This window comes from Ranitomeya variabilis, chromosome 2 (genome assembly GCF_051348905.1).
Source record: "Ranitomeya variabilis isolate aRanVar5 chromosome 2, aRanVar5.hap1, whole genome shotgun sequence".
Taxonomy (NCBI): domain Eukaryota; kingdom Metazoa; phylum Chordata; class Amphibia; order Anura; family Dendrobatidae; genus Ranitomeya; species Ranitomeya variabilis.
The window spans coordinates 14,524,183-14,539,455 of NC_135233.1; the positions used below are offsets into that span (position 1 = coordinate 14,524,183).

General features: G+C 47.9%; 1 protein-coding gene across 6 annotated transcripts in view; it reads left to right on the forward strand.

Annotated features, from left to right (window-relative positions):
* The window catches only part of DNAH8 (dynein axonemal heavy chain 8), a 411,047-nt gene that overhangs the window by 309,493 nt on the left and 86,281 nt on the right, over window positions 1-15,273 (forward strand). The window lies entirely within an intron of this gene.

The following is a 15,273-nucleotide window of genomic DNA, read 5'->3' on the forward strand; positions in this document are numbered from 1 at the left end:
GTACCAACAGCAACCTCCATTTCGGCCTTTTCGTCACCATGCCAACTGGTCTTCTACATCCTCTGCCTCCGCATCAGGACGCGGTTCGCGCGGTGGCCGAGGCGCCCAGGTCTCTTACAGACCAAACCGTAACTGGAAACCCAGACCGAGACCACTCGGGTCTAAGGGATCCACATCCCATAGATCCTCTGTTATGATCCTTAGTGGTTGAGGATCACAAATTACTCCAGCTAAGTAACAAACCTAGGACAAGCTCTAGGGAGGTGGCAAACTGGACTGACCGCAAATCTGAACCTATCCAAACACACTAGAAGTAGCCGGTGAACGTGCCTAAAAATCCTAGCCGTCTCGAGCCAGCCTGAGGAACTAACTACCCCTAGAGAGAAAGAAAGACCTCTCTTGCCTCCAGAGAAATAATCCCCAAAGATATAGAAGCCCCCAACAGATAATAACGGTGAGGTAAGAGGAAGGCACATACACAGGGGTGAAAGCAGATTCAGCAAATGAGGCCCACTAATACTAGATAGCAGAAAATAGAAAAGGGAATCTATGCGGTCAGTAAAAAACCCTTACAAAATATCCACTCTGAGATTTCAAGAACCCCCACACCAACTAACGGTGTGGGGGGAGAAACTCAGTCCCCTAGAGCAACCAGCAAGCGAGGAAATCACATTTTAGCGAGCTGGACAAAAAAACATAATGAACACTGATAATCAAAAAATGATCAAACAAAAACTTAGCTTGTCTTGGAGAGACTGGGAGCAAGGTAGACACAAGGAATCTGAAGAGCACTGAATACATTGATAGCAGGCAAGGAACTGAGTCTCCAGGTGAGCTAAATAGGAAACCAACCAAGGATAACGAACCAGCTGATGCAGCCAACCTGCAGAAAGACAACACTACACAGTACCGCTTGTGACCACTAGAGGGAGCCCAAAAATAGAATTCACAACAGTACCCCCCCCTTGAGGAGGGGTCACCGAACCCTCATCAAGACCCCCAGGGCGATCAGGATGAGCCGCGAGGAAGGCACGAACCAAATCGGCCGCATGAACATCAGAGGCGACAACCCAGGAATTATCCTCCTGACCATAGCCCTTCCACTTAACCAAATACTGAAGTCTCCGTCTAGAGATACGAGAATCCAAAATCTTCTCCACCACGTACTCCAATTCGCCCTCGACCAGCACCGGAGCAGGAGGCTCAACAGAAGGAACCACAGGCACCACATACCTCCGCAACAAAGACCTATGGAACACATTATGAATGGCAAACGATGCTGGGAGATCCAAACGAAAAGACACCGGGTTAAGGATTTCCAAGATCTTATAAGGACCGATGAAGCGAGGCTTGAATTTAGGAGAGGAGAACTTCATAGGAACATACCGAGAAGACAGCCACACCAAATCCCCAACACGAAGACGGGGACCCACACCGCGGCGGCGGTTGGCAAAGCGCTGAGCCTTCTCCTGTGACAACCTCAAATTGTCCACCACATGGTTCCAAATCTGCTGCAACCTATCCGCCACAGAATCCACCCCAGGACAGTCAGAAGGCTCAACCTGACCCGAGGGAAAACGAGGATGGAAACCAGAATTGCAGAAAAAAGGCGAAACCAAAGTAGCAGAACTAGCCCGATTATTAAGGGCAAACTCGGCCAATGGCAAAAAAGTCACCCAATCATCCTGATCAGCAGAAACAAAACATCTCAAATAAGTTTCCAACGTCTGATTAGTTCGCTCGGTTTGGCCATTAGTCTGAGGATGGAAGGCCGACGAAAAAAAAAGACAAATCAATGCCCATCTTAGCACAAAAAGTCCGCCAAAACCTGGACACAAACTGGGATCCTCTATCAGACACAATATTTTCAGGAATGCCGTGCAAGCGAACCACATTCTGAAAAAATAGAGGAACCAAATCGGAGGAAGAAGGCAACTTAGGCAAGGGCACCAAATGGACCATCTTGGAAAAACGATCACACACCACCCAGATGACAGACATTTTCTGAGATACTGGAAGATCCGAAATAAAATCCATGGAAATGTGCGTCCAAGGCCTTTTCGGAACAGGCAAAGGCAAAAGCAAACCGCTGGCACGAGAACAGCAAGGCTTAGCCCGAGCACAAATCCCACAAGACTGCACAAAGGAACGCACAACCCGCGACAAGGAAGGCCACCAGACGGACCTAGCCACCAAATCTCTGGTACCAAAAATCCCAGGATGACCCGCCAACACCGAAGAATGAACCTCGGAAATAACTTTGCTGGTCCATCTATCCGAGACAAACAGTCTCTCTGGTGGACAACGGTCAGGTCTATCCACCTGAAATTTCTGCAGCACTCGTCGCAAGTCTGGGGAAATGGCAGACAAAATCACTCCCTCTCTGAGAATACCAGCCGGCTCAGAAACTCCCGGAGAGTCAGGCACAAAACTCCTAGAAAGTGCATCAGCTTTCACGTTCTTCGAACCAGGCAGGTATGAGACCACGAAGTTGAAACGGGAGAAAAACAACGACCAACGAGCCTGTCTAGGATTCAGGCGCTTGGCAGATTCAAGGTAAATCAGATTTTTGTGATCAGTCAAGACCACCACACGATGTTTAGCTCCTTCGAGCCAATGTCGCCACTCCTCAAATGCCCACTTCATAGCCAACAACTCCCGATTACCAACATCATAATTCCGCTCGGCAGGCGAAAACTTTCTTGAAAAGAAAGCACATGGCTTCATCACAGAGCCATCAGAGCTTCTCTGCGACAAAACAGCCCCTGCTCCAATCTCAGAAGCATCAACCTCGACCTGGAAGGGGAGAGAGACATCTGGCTGACATAAGACTGGAGCTGAAGAAAACCGGTGCTTCAGCTCCCGAAAGGCCTCCACGGCCGCAGGAGACCAATTAGTCACATCAGAACCCTTCTTGGTCAAATCCGTCAAAGGTTTAACCACGCTAGAAAAATTAGCAATGAAACGACGGTAAAAATTAGCGAAACCCAAGAACTTCTGAAGACTCTTAACAGACGTGGGCTGAGTCCAGTCATGAATAGTCTGGACCTTGACTGGGTCCATCTCCACAGTAGAAGGAGAAAAAATAAAACCCAAAAAGGAGACCTTCTGTACTCCGAAGAGGCATTTTGAGCCCTTCACAAATAAAGCATTAGCACGCAGGACCTGAAACACCATCCTGACCTGCTTCACATGGGACTCCCAATCATCAGAAAAGACCAAAATGTCATCCAGATAAACAATCATAAATTTATCCAGATATTCTCGGAAGATGTCATGCATGAAGGACTGAAACACAGAAGGAGCATTAGAGAGTCCAAAAGGCATCACCAAGTACTCAAAATGGCCTTCGGGCGTATTAAATGCTGTTTTCCATTCATCTCCCTGCTTAATGCGCACAAGGTTATACGCACCACGGAGATCTATCTTGGTGAACCAACTGGCACCCTTAATCCGAGCAAACAAATCAGACAATAGTGGCAAAGGATACTGAAATTTGACTGTGATTTTATTCAGAAGACGATAATCTATACAAGGTCTCAAAGAACCGTCCTTCTTGGCCACAAAAAAAAATCCTGCACCAAGAGGGGAAGAGGATGGGCGAATATGTCCCTTCTCCAAAGACTCCTTTATATAACTCCGCATCGCGGCATGCTCTGGTATAGACAAATTAAAAAGTCGTCCCTTAGGGAATTTACTACCAGGAATTAAATTTATAGCACAGTCACAATTCCTATGAGGAGGCAGGGCACAGGACCTGGGCTCATCAAATACATCCTGGTAGTCAGACAAAAACTCAGGGACCTCAGAAGGAGTGGAAGAAGCAATAGACACCAACGGAGTATCGCCATGAATTCCCTGACAACCCCAACTTGACACAGACATAGCTTTCCAATCTAAAACTGGATTATGAGCTTGCAGCCATGGCAGACCCAAAACGACAACATCATGCAAATTATGCAGAACAAGAAAGCGAATCACCTCCTGATGTACGGGAGTCATGCACATGGTCATTTGCGTCCAATACTGAGGCTTATTCTCAGCCAATGGCGTAGCATCAATTCCCCTCAGAGGAATAGGAAATTCCAAAGGCTCCAGGACAAAACCACAGCGCCTGGCAAACGACAAATCCATCAGATTCAGGGCCGCACCCGAATCCACAAAAGCCATAACCGGGTAGGACGACAAAGAACAAATCAAAGTAACAGACAAAATAAATTTAGGCTGTATAGTACCAATGGTGACAGGTTTAGCGATTTTTTTTTTAAGCGTTTAGAGCATGCTGAGATAACATGAGTAGAATCACCACAGTAAAAGCACAACCCATTTTGAAGTCTATGACTTTGACGCTCAATTCTGGTCAGAGTTCGGTCACATTGCATAGACTCAGGTCTCTGTTCGGAAAATACTGCCAAAGGATGAGCAGATTTGCGCTCCCGCAAACGCCGATCTACCTGAATGGCTAAAGCCATAGAATCACTCAGACTTGCAGGGGTGGGAAACCCCACCATAACATTCTTAACGGCCTCAGAAAGACCTTCTCTGAAATTTGCAGCCAGGGCACACTCATTCCATCGAGTAAGCACCGACCATTTCCGAAATTTTTGACAATACACCTCTGCTTCATCCTGACCCTGAGAGATAGCCAGCAATGCTTTTTCTGCCTGATTCTCAAGATTAGGCTCCTCATAAAGCAGTCCAAGAGCCAGAAAAAATGCATCTACATTAAGCAATGCAGGCTCTCCTGGCGCCAGAGAGAAAGCCCAATCTTGAGGGTCGCCACGCAACAAGGAGATAAAAATTTTAACTTGCTGAGCGGAATCACCAGAGGAACGAGGTCTCAGAGATAGAAATAACTTACAATTATTCTTAAAATTTAGCAACCTAGATCTATCTCTAGAAAACAACTCAGGAATGGGTATCTTTGGTTCTGACATATGGCTATGAATAACAAAATCCTGAATACTTTGCACCCGTGCAGTAAGATGATCCACACTAGAAGTCAGAGTCTGAACATTCATGTCTGCAGCTGAGCTCAAAACCACCCAGAGTTCAAGGGGATGAAAGAAGCTAAACAGACTGCAGCAAAGGAAAAGCGGGAGGAAAAAAAAAATGTACTCAGGTCTTCTTTTTATCCCACTTCTGCGATGCATTAAACACTTTTTGGCCTGCTATACTGTTATGATCCTTAGTGGTTGAGGATCACAAATTACTCCAGCTAAGTAATAAACCTCGGACAAGCTCTAGGGAGGTGGCAAACTGGACTGACCGCAAATCTGAACCTATCCAAACACACTAGAAGTAGCCGGTGAACGTGCCTAAAAATCCTAGCCGTCTCGAGCCAGCCTGAGGAACTAACTACCCCTAGAGAGAAAGAAAGACCTCTCTTGCCTCCAGAGAAATAATCCCCAAAGATATAGAAGCCCCCAACAGATAATAACGGTGAGGTAAGAGGAAGGCACATACACAGGGGTGAAAGCAGATTCAGCAAATGAGGCCCACTAATACTAGATAGCAGAAAATAGAAAAGGGAATCTATGCGGTCAGTAAAAAACCCTTACAAAATATCCACTCTGAGATTTCAAGAACCCCCACACCAACTAACGGTGTGGGGGGAGAAACTCAGTCCCCTAGAGCAACCAGCAAGCGAGGAAATCACATTTTAGCGAGCTGGACAAAAAAACATAATGAACACTGATAATCAAAAAATGTCAAACAAAAACTTAGCTTGTCTTGGAGAGACTGGGAGCAAGGTAGACACAAGGAATCTGAAGAGCACTGAATACATTGATAGCAGGCAAGGAACTGAGTCTCCAGGTGAGCTAAATAGGAAACCAACCAAGGATAACGAACCAGCTGATGCAGCCAACCTGCAGAAAGACAACACTACACAGTACCGCTTGTGACCACTAGAGGGAGCCCAAAAATAGAATTCACAACAATCCTCCCAATGACTCCTTGCATCATCCGGAGGGCACCAACAAAGTAGGCGGACACCTGCTCTTGTTCCGTCAAGCCTGGCTCTCAGTCGTTTCCGACGGATGGGTCAGGGAACTGGTGTCCACCGGATACAAAATAGAATTTTCCTCCCCTCCACCCATGCGTTTCTTCCAGTCTTGCCCTCAAAAGTCAAAGGCCACAGCGTTCCTCCAGGCAGTACGGGCTCTACAAAAGGACGGAGTCATCATTCCGGTCCCCCTAGAACAAAGATTCAAGGGTTTCTATTCGAATCTATTCGTGGTCCCCAAAAAGGACGGATCGCTACGCCCGATCCTAGACCTCAAACTCCTAAACAAATTCGTCAAAATCCGACACTTCAGAATGGAATCCCTCCGTTCTGTGGTCGCGTCTATGGAAAAAGGAGAATTCCTGGCGTCCATAGACATCAAGGATGCTTACCTGCACATACCAATCTTTCCTCCGCACCAACAGTTCCTCCGCTTCGCATTTCGCGGAGAACATTTCCAATTTGTGGCCTTGCCCTTCGGTCTCGCCACCGCTCCCAGAGTCTTTACGAAGGTCATGGCGGCTGCCATGGCCATTCTTCATTCCAGGGAAGTTGTGGTACTGCCGTACCTGGGCGACCTGCTGATAAAGGGTTCTTCTTACCTAGCCTGCGAGGAGTCCGTCGTTCTCACGGTGGATACTCTCTCTCGCCTGGGTTGGAAGATAAACTTCCAAAAATCCTCTCCAGTTCCGGCACAACGGATCTCTTTTCTTGGGATGACACTGGACACTTCTCGCGGTCTGGTCATCCTCCCTGTAGACAAGGCCTTGGTCTTGCAGCGGGGAGCTCAGGACCTTTCCCGTCCAGTCTCCCACTCCATTCGATTCAGCATGCGCGTTCTCGGGCAGATGGTAGCTGCCATGGAAGCGGTCCCATTCGCGCAATTTCATCTCCGTCCCCTACAACATGCACTGCTCTCGGCATGGGACGGCAATCCGTTCTCCCTCGACCGCCGATTCCTCCTGTCCCCACGGGTCAGGAAGACCCTCAGGTGGTGGACGCTGAAGTCCTCCCTATCCCAAGGAAGGTCTTTTCTCCCGGTGCAGTGGCTGGTGGTGACCACCGATGCCAGCCTCATAGGCTGGGGGGCGGTTTTCAACCATCACACAGCTCAAGGTCGGTGGTCCCCTCGAGAGTCCCGCCTTCCCATCAATCTCCTGGAAATACGAGCTATCAGGCTAGCATTGTTCCAGTTTCACCACCTTCTGGCTGGTCACCCAGTCAGAATCCAGTCCGACAACGCCACGGCCGTGGCGTACATCAACCGCCAAGGGGGAACCCGCAGCAAGACGGCTATGCTCGAGGTGTCCCACATTCTTCGTTGGGCCGAGTCCAACCATTCGCCCATCTCAGCGATCCACATTCCAGGTGTGGAGAATTGGGCGGCGGACTTCCTCAGCCGCCAGGGTCTTGCTTCCGGCGAGTGGTCCCTTCACCCGGAAGTTTTCCAGCAGATTTGTCATCGCTGGGGGACCCCGGATGTGGATCTCATGGCATCCAGAATGAACAGCAAGGTTCCACAATTCTTTGCGCGGTCCCTCGACCCACGGGCCCTCGGAGTGGACGCCCTGGTCTTGCCTTGGCGCCAATTCCGCCTCCCGTACATTTTTCCCCCTCTTCCCCTGCTGCCGAGGGTCATCAAGAAGATCAGAGCAGAGGGGGTACCAGTGATCCTCGTCGCGCCGGATTGGCCGCGTCGGGCATGGTATGCGGAACTGGTTCAGCTGGTCGCCGATGCCCCCTGGCGTCTTCCAGATCGTGTGGATCTCCTTTCACAGGGCCCAATTTACCACCAGAACTCAGGGGCCCTGTCTTTGACGGCCTGGCCGTTGAATCCTGGATTCTAGGCCAAGCGGGTTTTACCCCCAAGGTGTCTTCCACCATGATCAGGGCTAGGAAACCCGTATCCATGTGCAGTTATCACCGTACCTAGCGAGTTTTCTTCTCATGGTGCGACACACAGGGGCGATCTCCCCTAGTATTTTCTGTCCCTGCCATATTGGAGTTTCTCCAATCTGGCCTGGACTCGGGACTTGCTCTCAGTTCTCTAAAAGGTGAGGTTTCGGCATTGTCAGTACTCTGCCAGCGAAAAATCGCCAATAGATTGCTGGTCAGGACTTTTTTCCAGGGAGTTTCCCGTGTGGCGCCTCCCTACAAAATGCCTTTGGATCCGTGGGATCTTAATTTGGTTCTCGGAGCTCTTCAAGAGACTCCCTTCGAACCGCTATCGGACGTTTCCCTGACCTTCCTTTCTTGGAAGGTAGTTTTCCTAGTGGCTATTACGTCCATCAGACGGGTCTCGGAGCTAGCGGCACTTTCCTGCCGCCCTCCGTTTCTAATTTTTCATCCGGACAAGGCAGTATTGAGAACCTCTCCCGTTTTTCTTCCCAAGGTCGTTTCTCCTTTCCACCTCAATGAGGAGATTGTTTTGCCTTCGTTCTGTCCGGCTCCAGTCCATCGCATTGAAAAGGCTCTGAACACTCTTGATGTGGTGAGGGCTCTTCGTCGGTACGTCTCGAGGACGGCTCCTGTCATGATTCCCCAATGGCATGGGAACATCAGAAACACAAAAATTACAGACTAGCTCTCGGGTGATGGAAACTCAAGCTGACCGTGACCTAAATCTACCACACAACTAACAGTAGCCAGGGAGCATTCCTACGGCTGCCTAAATGCCACGCGCCAGCCGGAGAACTAACTACGCCTGGAAGAGGAAGGAACAGACCTGGCTTACCTCTAGTGAAATTCCCCAAAGATGATAGTAGCCCCCACATATATTAACGGTGAGTTCAGAGGAAAAGACATACACAGTATGAAGGTAGATTTAGCAAAGCGAGGTCCACTTACTAGATAGAGGAAGGATACAAAAGAGGACTTCACGGTCAGCTGAAAAACCCTTTCAAAAACCCATCCTGAAATTACTTTAAAACTCCTGTGTCAACTCATCACACAGGAGTGGCAATTTCAGTCCACAAGAGCTTCCAGTAACAGGAAATGACAAAACTGTAAACTGGACAAAAATACAAAACAATAAGGACAAGAGTCCACTTAGCTGATCAGCAGACTAGTAGCAGGAACATGCAACTGAATGACTCAGGTTACAATGATGACCGGCAAGGAAGTGACTGGAGAGCAAGGATAAATAGGGAACTCCCAAAACTGATGGAAGCAGGTGAGCGAGGCAGAAAAGAACACACAAGTCTCCAGTACCACCAGCCACCACTAGGGGAGCCCAAAAAGCGATCACAACAGTACCCCCCCCCTTAAGGAGGGGGCACCGAACCCTCACAAGAACCGCCAGGGCGACCTGGATGAGCCCTATGAAAGGCACGAACCAAATCCGAGGCATGAACATCAGAGGCAGTTACCCAAGAATTATCTTCCTGACCATAGCCCTTCCATTTAACCAGATACTGGAGTCTCCGCCTGGAAATACGGGAGTCCAAGATTTTCTCTATAACGTACTCCAATTCACCCTCAACCAGCACAGGAGCAGGAGGCTCAGCGGAAGGAACCACCGGCACCTCGTAACTCCGCAACAACGACCGATGGAACACATTATGGATAGCGAAAGATGCCGGGAGGTCCAAACGAAAGGAAACAGGGTTAATAATCTCCAAAATCCTATAGGGACCGATAAACTGAGGCTTAAATTTAGGAGAAGAAACCCTCATTGGGACAAAACGGGAAGACAACCACACCAAGTCCCCAACACGAAGGCGAGGACCAACCCGACGCTGGCGGTTAGCAAACCGCTGAGTCCTCCTGGGACAAATTCAAATTGTCCACCACTTGTTCCCAAATCCGATACAACCGATCCACCACAGCATCCACTCCAGGACAATCCGAAGACTCCACCTGACCAGAAGAAAAACGGGGATGAAACCCCGAATTGCAAAAGAAAGGGGAAACCAAAGTGGCCGAACTAGCCCGATTATTAAGAGCAAACTCCGCCAACGGCAAAAAGGCAACCCAATCATCCTGATCCGCAGACACAAAACACCTCAAATACGTCTCCAAAGTCTGATTAGTTCGCTCCGTCTGGCCATTAGTCTGAGGATGGAAGGCAGACGAAAAAGACAAATCAATGCCCAACCTGGCACAGAATGCCCGCCAAAATCTAGAAACGAACTGGGTACCCCTATCAGAAACGATATTTTCAGGAATACCATGCAAGCGAACCACATTTTGAAAAAACAAAGGAACCAACTCAGACGAGGAAGGCAACTTCGGCAATGGCACCAAATGAACCATCTTAGAAAAACGGTCACACACCACCCAGATAACAGACATCCTCTGAGAGACAGGAAGATCAGAAATAAAGTCCATCGAGATGTGCGTCCAAGGCCTCTTCGGAATAGGCAAGGGCAACAACAACCCGCTAGCCCTAGAACAACAAGGCTTGGCCCGAGCACACACATCACAAGACTGCACAAAAACACGCACATCTCGAGACAGAGATGGCCACCAGAAGGATCTAGCCACCAAATCCCTGGTACCAAAAATTCCAGGATGACCCGCCAGCGTAGAAGAATGAACCTCCGAGATGACTCTACTGGTCCAATCATCAGGAACAAACAGTCTACCAGGTGGACAGCGATCAGGTCTATCCGCCTGAAACTCTTGCAAAGCACGTCGCAGATCTGGGGAAATAGCGGATAATATCACCCCATCCTTAAGGATACCTGTAGGTTCCGAATCACCAGGGGAATCAGGCTCAAAACTCCTAGAAAGGGCATCCGCCTTCACATTCTTAGAACCTGGTAGATATGAGACCACAAAATTAAACCGAGAGAAAAACAACGACCAGCGCGCCTGTCTAGGATTCAGGCGCCTGGCAGACTCAAGATAAATCAGATTCTTGTGATCAGTCAAAACCACCACCTGATGTCTAGCACCCTCAAGCCAATGACGCCACTCCTCAAATGCCCACTTCATGGCCAAAAGCTCCCGATTACCGACATCATAATTTCTTTCGGCGGCAGAAAATTTTCGAGAAAAGAACGCACAAGGTCTCATCACTGAGCAATCGGAACTTTTCTGCGACAAAACCGCCCCCGCTCCGATCTCGGAAGCATCGACCTCAACCTGAAAGGGGAGAGAGACATCGGGCTGGCGCAACACAGGGGCAGACGAAAAGCGGCGCTTAAGTTCCCGAAAGGCCTCCACAGCGGCAGAGGACCAATTGGCCACATCAGCACCCTTCTTAGTCAAATCCGTAAGAGGCTTAGCAACACCAGAAAAACCAGTTATAAATCGACGATAAAAATTAGCAAAGCCCAAGAACTTCTGAAGACCCTTTAGAGAAGTAGGCTGCGTCCAGTCACAAATAGCCCGAACCTTGACAGGGTCCATCTCAACAGAAGAAGGGGAAAAAATGTACCCCAAAAAGGAAATCTTTTGAACCCCAAAAACACACTTAGAACCCTTTACACACAGAGAATTCTCCCGCAAGACCTGAAAAACCCTCCTGACCTGCTGGACATGAGACTCCCAGTCCTCAGAAAAAATCAAAATATCGTCCAAATACACAATCATAAATTTATCCAGATATTCACGGAAAATATCATGCATAAAGGACTGAAAAACTGAAGGTGCATTAGAAAGGCCGAAAGGCATTACCAAATACTCAAAGTGGCCCTCAGGCGTATTAAATGCGGTTTTCCACTCATCCCCTTGCTTAATTCGCACCAAATTATACGCCCCACGGAGATCAATCTTGGAGAACCACTTAGCCCCCCTTATGCGAGCAAACAAATCAGTAAGCAGCGGCAACGGATACTGATATTTGACAGTAATTTTATTTAGGAGTCGATAATCAATACAAGGCCTCAGCGAGCCATCCTTTTTAGAGACAAAGAAAAACCCAGCTCCTAAAGGTGATGAAGAAGGACGAATATGTCCCTTTTCCAGGGACTCCTTAACATACTCTCGCATGGCAGCATGCTCAGGTACAGATAGGTTAAACAAACGACCCTTTGGAAATTTACTGCCTGGAATCAGATCTATGGCGCAATCACACTCTCTGTGGGGAGGGAGAGAACCAATTTTAGGCTCTTCAAAAATATCCCCAAAATCCGACAAAAATGCCGGAATCTCAGAGGGAATAGATGACGAGATAGAACCCAAAGGTATGTCCCCATGAGCCCCCCGACATCCCCAGCTTAACACAGACATAGTTTTCCAGTCCAGTACTGGGTTATGAGATTGTAACCATGGTAATCCAAGCACTAACACATCATGTAAATTATGCAACACGAGGAAGCGAATCATCTCCTGATGGTCTGGAGTCATACGCATAGTCACTTGCGTCCAGAACTGTGGTCTATTACAAGCCAGAGGTGTAGAATCAATACCCTTCAGAGGTATAGGAACTTCCAGAGGCTCCAAATCAAACCCACAGCGCCTGGCGAAGGACCAATCCATGAGACTCAGAGCGGCGCCAGAGTCCACATAGGCATCCACGGTAATAACTGATAATGAACAAATCAGAGTTACAGACAGAAGAAATTTAGACTGTAAAGTGCCAATAGAAACAGACTTGTCAACCTTCCTAGTACGTTTAGAGCATGCTGATATAACATGCGCGGAATCACCACAGTAGAAGCACAAGCCATTTTTGCGCCTATAATTCTGCCGCTCGCTTCTTGACAAAATTCTGTCACATTGCATTTTCTCTGGCGTCCCTTCAGAAGATACCGCCAAATGGTGCATGGGTTTGCGCTCCCGCAAACGCCGATCAATCTGAATCGCCATTGTCATGGACTCATTCAGACCTGTGGGCGTAGGAAACCCCACCATGACATCCTTAACGGCATCAGAAAGGCCCTCTCTGAAAATTGCCGCTAGGGCACACTCATTCCACTGAGTAAGCACAGACCATTTACGAAATTTTTGGCAGTATATCTCGGCTTCATCTTGCCCTTGAGACAGGGCTATTAAAGCTTTTTCAGCTTGAATCTCCAAATTAGGTTCCTCATACAGCAACCCTAAAGCCAGAAAAAACGCATCCACATTGAGCAACGCAGGATCCCCTGGTGTCAATGAAAATGCCCAATTTTGAGGGTCACCTCGCAGCAAAGAAATCACAATCTTAACCTGCTGAACAGGATCTCCAGAGGAGTGAGGTCTGAGAGAAAGGAATAATTTACAATTACATTTGAAATTCAGAAACCGAGATCTATCTCCGGAAAATACCTCTGGTGTAGGAATCTTAGGTTCAGAAATAGGAGTACGTATAACATAATCTTGTAAATTCTGAACCTTCGTAGCAAGATTATTTAAACCTGCAGCCAAACTCTGAGAGTCCATCCTTAAACCGGAGAGATCAGAGCCATTCCAGGATTAGAAGGAGAGAAAGGCAAGGCTGTAAATAGAGCAGAAATACAACTGAGCCAACTAAGTAGCAAACATGAGAGGAAAAAAAAAAAAAAAAATCTACAGACTTCTTTTACTCTCCTTTCTTCTGTCAATTACTTTAACAGTGGCCGGTCATACTGTCATGATTCCCCAATGGCATGGGAACATCAGAAACACAAAAATTACAGACTAGCTCTCGGGTGATGGAAACTCAAGCTGACCGTGACCTAAATCTACCACACAACTAACAGTAGCCAGGGAGCATTCCTACGGCTGCCTAAATGCCACGCGCCAGCTGGAGAACTAACTACGCCTGGAAGAGGAAGGAACAGACCTGGCTTACCTCTAGTGAAATTCCCCAAAGATGATAGTAGCCCCCACATATATTAACGGTGAGTTCAGAGGAAAAGACATACACAGTATGAAGGTAGATTTAGCAAAGCGAGGTCCACTTACTAGATAGAGGAAGGATACAAAAGAGGACTTCACGGTCAGCTGAAAAACCCTTTTAAAAACCCATCCTGAAATTACTTTAAAACTCCTGTGTCAACTCATCACACAGGAGTGGCAATTTCAGTCCACAAGAGCTTCCAGTAACAGGAAATGACAAAACTGTAAACTGGACAAAAATACAAAACAATAAGGACAAGAGTCCACTTAGCTGATCAGCAGACTAGTAGCAGGAACATGCAACTGAATGACTCAGGTTACAATGATGACCGTCAAGGAAGTGACTGGAGAGCAAGAATAAATAGGGAACTCCCAAAACTGATGGAAGCAGGTGAGCGAGGCAGAAAAGAACACACAAGTCTCCAGTACCACCAGCCACCACTAGGGGAGCCCAAAAAGCGATCACAACAGGCTCCCTTCCGCACGTCGGATGTCCTGTTTGTACTTCCAGAAGGGTCCAGGAAGGGTTCTCCCGCTTCCAAAGCTACTCTAGCTAAGTGGATTCGGTCAGCCATTCAAGAATCCTATCGTGTCCGGGGTGTGCCTATCCCGGCTGGGATCAAGGCCCATTCTACTCGGTCGGTGGGCGCCTCGTGGGCCATTCGGCACCAGGCATCAGCGCAGCAGGTCTGCAAGGCTGCGACATGGTCCAGTTTGCACACTTTCACCAAACATTACCACATTCATTCTCTGTCTTCTGCAGACGCCGCCCTTGGCAGGCGCATTCTGCAAGCGGCAGTTCCTTAGCCGTAAGTCAGTGGTACATGGGGTATTAGCATATTGTTCCCCACCCAGGGACTGCTTTTGTACGTCCCATGGTCCTGTGTCCCCCAATGAGGTGTAGGAGAAAAGGAGATTTTTGTGTACTCACCGTAAAATCTTTTTCTCCGAGCCACTCATTGGGGGACACAGCACCCACCCTGTTAGCCTGGTTGGCTTGTTGTTACTTCTTTGGTTTTGACATAGGTTGTCATTGTTCATGCTCCTACTGCTTTACTACCGAACTGGGAAATTGTAGCCAGTGAAGGGGTGTATACTGCAGAGGAGGAGTTAATCTTTCTGTTTACTTAGTGTCCTCCTAGAGGCAGCAGCATAACACCCATGGTCCTGTGTCCCCCAATGAGTGGCTCGGAGAAAAAGATTTTACGGTGAGTACACAAAAATCTCCTTTTTATGTGTTTTCTGTAGATTTGTTTTTTATAGGAAGAAAAACTACTGAAAAAAATGCAAGAAAACAAGACTGTGTGAAGGAGGCATTACAGTAGTATTCTGGCAAATAAATTATAGTTTTATCAAATCCTTCCTGTAGCAATTCATTGCAGGTTTGAGTATCTCTGCTTGTATTCAGTAAATGGAAACCTTGATTGTTTGTGTGCGATGGACACACAGATGCGACTCTGATAAATCCTGCAATGGCCTGTGTCACTTCACCCTTTAATTTACAGGGTGTAGGACAA